Here is a 4,314-nt window from a genome sequence, read left to right as displayed (position 1 = left end):
TCTGCTGGAAAATCACCGCGATTCAAGAGAGTTCATATAATTACTTTGTTTTTTAAAATTCCCGATTTAAAAGGCTAAAGAGCCTGTCCTTCAGAGAAGTCCATTTTGAATTAGTAAAGTTGACAAATTCTCTTTCGTACTAAAGTCCTTCTCAACCAGGAAGATGTACGCAGTATATTGTTAAATGTCAATCCGTCGTTCGTTCGTTATCTATTTATATTTATATTTCTATCTCTCTATCTCTCTATCTCTCTATCTCTCTATCTCTCTATCTCTCTATCTCTCTATCTCTCTATCTCTCTATCTCTCTATCTCTCTATCTCTCTATCTCTCTATCTCTCTATCTCTCTATCTCTCTATCTCTCTCTCTCAGTAATATAATAACGCCGTACAAAATAACGAGAGGAACTGACAAGGCAGACAGGGACAGATTGATAGGCAGGAAACATGAGCACATTGGCACAGCAGGGATGTTAGGAAGTATTTCTTCAGTCTTATAGCATTCAGGAAAGGAAACTACCTTCATAACGGAGTGGTAGAAGCAGGATCCATATACAGCTTAACTAAGAGGTACGAGAGGGCTCTATAAGCTAGGAGTGTCAGAACACAATTGCAGCCAGCGAAGAAACGGGGCCAAGAGAAGAGATCCAGCCTTTACAACCACACATTGGTGAGTACACGCACGCACGCACACACACACACACACACACACACACACACACACACACACACACACACACACACACACACACACACACACACACACAAAGTTTAAAATGACAAATTGTGCCTGTGATGTTTGGTTGTTAATGGGGGTTTCAAGCTTATCGGCTACAACAAGCAGACATGCACTTCCCGGTGTATAAATATCGTTTCTGATATTCATAAGATTTTAGAGAGGAAATTTTTATTAAAGAGCATTTTTACCCATAATCTTGTTTTTAGTTACAAGTATTTTAGTGAAGAGGACGAAGTTGCTTCTCTAACTTAAGTCTTACAACTGATAATTAAGTAACAAGAAAATTTAGCAAAGAAAACAGAGAATAATTGGCTTATATTCTTAATTAAAAGCTTGGCGAGTCTGCGTCGCATAAATATTTAAATACCTCTCATTTTGGGGCCTCAGTCTCACCAGCTTCAGACAACACAATTTTTGTGGTCAGTTTCGCCAGCTTCAGAAACAATTCAGCGTTCAGTTTCACCAGCTTCAGACAACTCAGTTTCAAAAAAAGTTACCTCAAATATTTTTCTCTAGAGTTTAGTTCGATCAAAAAAAAAAAAAAAAAAGGTGGATCCAATTTTTTTTCTACTCTTTACTATCTCCATTAACAATTACATTTGGTGTAACTATAAGTTCAATCAATGGACTTTGGTAGATGCAGAATCCACACGAAGCTTTAAGAATAGGTATGACAGGGCTTAAGCAGCTAGGAGAGTGAACCCAGTATCAGCTAGCAGAGGCACGCGCGGGGCCCAGGAGCCGAGACTCGACCCCTGCAACCACACTTAAGTGAGTACGAGGAACGTTCAGTAGCTTTTAACGTGATGGTGGGCTTTTGTTCCAAAGAAGTGGAGCTGCATTCACCCTCCTCGGATCAAATCTGATTGCCTACCATTTCCCAGGTGATGCATGACGGGTTTCTCGGTCCCTCGTAAATATATAATTTACATTAAAAATCAAATTAATATAAACAATGTATATTAGTTAAGATAATTATATTTATATTACTTTACGATTGAAGGAAGGAAAGGCAAAGGGGGGGGGACACCATCAATGGGAAACGCCAAACCCGTAGGGGTCCTACAGAGCCTGGGGAGTGGGAGGTAATCACGAATGATCCGAGGAAGGAGAGGATTGCTTCAGATATTTGAATCAAGAGCCCTTAACCCAGAATCAAGGTCCCCCCCAACTTCCTACTTAAAGGTTATTAAGGTGGAAAACAGAGTACATAGATGAAATAGTACAAGAGAGTACACGAGAGTACACGAGAGTATAAAAGTGAAATATCATACAGGAGTAATCTACAGAAATACTCTTAAAATACTAAGAAAAATTTTATAACACATAATTAGATTAATTCTCTTATGTAGGAGAGAAATTATGCAGCATTTTTGTATGGTCATCTACACAAAATTTTCATTACAGAGCATAATAACCACACTTGCACACACAGCTTATGATTTATATATAAGGATTGATAATTAATAGTGATTAATTACGATCCAGTTTGAAAAAGTATAAGTATTTTTATAATTTTACACGGGTCTATCATTATTTGATTAACTATTCAACACTGGTAATTCATTTATCGATTTATTAGTGTATTCGTCTGTATATTAACACAGGAACTGCAGAGGTTGGGATTTCTTGGTGCAAATATGGTACGAAGCTCATGTAAAAGCTTGTTTAAGGGAATAATGTATTCTTAACTGGTTGCGACTAGGTTACATACATCCTTAATGACCCTCGCGTAGTTGATCGACTCTGAGTCCACCATATCTGCATCAATAACTTACTAGATACGGGTATAAATAGTACATGGTTTTTAACATAAGTACAAAATGCTGAGATTTATCTGTAACAGATGTAAATAGTTTAATGTATACTTGCCTGTTCTGGATGTTTGGAGTATGACTGTTAACCTGACTCAGGCTTACTGAAGCGCTTAGTTCAGGTAAACACACAGTTGTAAACACAACTGTAAACAGTGTCTCGCGGAATACTGAATGTTTATATACACTAAATTTTGTTACAGTCTAGCAGGACAGAATTCTATTAGCCAAGTCACTTGTATCAGACTAAGACAACAAATTTATAGTATCACTAACACGAGGAGACAGACCGTAAAGATGCGACTGCAATTTGACTGATCACAGCATTATACATAACACCAATGCTTCTCGCGTGATGGCATGCGCCCTGGGAATTAGCGGTAATAAGCGCGATACCGCAACACTAGTCCTCCGTAATTCGCTGACCCTGGTCCATCCTGCGGAGGACAGACGGTACCACCCCGAGTAATTCCCTGACCTGTTCTCTCCGCTTGGGGTCAGACGTATACCACCTTGTTAGTAGGTTACTGAATAGCCACATTTCTTACCTATTTTTATATCTTTTCAAATATTCTTGAGTAATTTATATTAGATCTAAGTATATAGTAATCAATTTACCATTCAGCAAATACTTTTAACATAAGAATGGATTATCTGAATTTGGATATATACGAAAATACAAGCGACATTTATGACTTTGTAACCACTTGGTGCAACTCTTGGTTTACCAAAAAAAATAGTTTCCTCCGTAACTCTTTACTTCTGAAAGAAATAGTAATTCTGTGGGAAGAGTTTTCACCAGTGTAGTCATTAGCCATTTAGTCGCTGATCTGTATAGGTAAGTAAAACTTAAGCTTTTCCAGAGATTAATGCCGTCAGCTTTGCATAATCATGAATATGTTTCAAGTGCACCATCTCGTGGACGGGACTTACACATGTCTACTTCGTATATCTCTGGCCGTCCTATACGGAAAATTAAACCCATATGTGACCTTAGAATAATTTTGATTACCGGGAAATATGCTATGCGTAACAGCAGTATTAGATACCCGGGAGTTGGTCGACTGTCGCGGGTCGCATCCTGGGAAAGAACCTCGATGGAAATGACGCACAATGGTTATCGTTAGTGGATTATTCTAGCTTAATAACCCCTTTGGGGTTAATAGTTTAAATAAACCCCCGTCTTCATCTACTGATAAATAAATAAATAAACACAAGTGTCTCCTTGTCAGGAGCTTCTCGTTTTCTGTCGCCATCCTGAAGCAGAGAAAACTCACATATTTTCTATTACTTCAGTGAAGAATGGAAAACATTAATTTATATCCCTATTGTAATGTTTATCTTTATTCGCTAATTTCCTTTCAGTTAACGATAACAAGAGGAGCGAATTGCTAGAATGTGCGCAGACACACAACGGAAATAAGTCACATTGTTGGATTTTATTGGGTTATCATAAATTAAATCGACGTAATGTTCATTTTTATGAGCCCATCATATTGGTTTGCCCTGAAAACCATTGTAAACCAATGTCATGTACGCAATACAAGAATATACAATTCCTTACTCGAACGAGTTTGCAGGCATTTCTTCAGCCTTAGAGTTGTCGGGAAGTGGAACGATTTTGAGAGTGAAGTGGTGGAAGCGGAATCCATACATAGCTTTAAGAAGAGGTACGACTAGGCTCAAGTAGACATAAAAAGTGGACTTAGTAACGACAAGGTAAGAGGCGGGACCAGGAGCTGTAAATCGATCCCTGCAGCT

The 4,314-nt window shown here is 38.2% G+C and overlaps 1 protein-coding gene across 2 annotated transcripts in view; it reads right to left on the bottom strand.

The window, feature by feature from the left end:
• The window catches only part of LOC138852594 (uncharacterized), an 88,228-nt gene extending 85,187 nt beyond the window's left edge, over positions 1-3,041 (bottom strand). The window contains exon 1 of one of the 2 annotated variants that reach the window (XM_070084210.1): positions 2,612-3,041. The gene's annotated coding sequence lies outside the window, so the exon portion shown is untranslated. The remainder of the gene's footprint in view (positions 1-2,611) is intronic. The other variant, XM_070084205.1, reaches the window with a different exon arrangement.
• Positions 3,042-4,314: the final 1,273 nt, after the last annotated feature.

The sequence above is a fragment of the Cherax quadricarinatus genome, chromosome 12, assembly GCF_038502225.1.
Source record: "Cherax quadricarinatus isolate ZL_2023a chromosome 12, ASM3850222v1, whole genome shotgun sequence".
In the NCBI taxonomy this organism is placed as follows: domain Eukaryota; kingdom Metazoa; phylum Arthropoda; class Malacostraca; order Decapoda; family Parastacidae; genus Cherax; species Cherax quadricarinatus.
The sequence above is the reverse complement of the archived record's forward strand: the minus strand, read 5'-3'. Positions and strand labels throughout refer to the sequence as shown.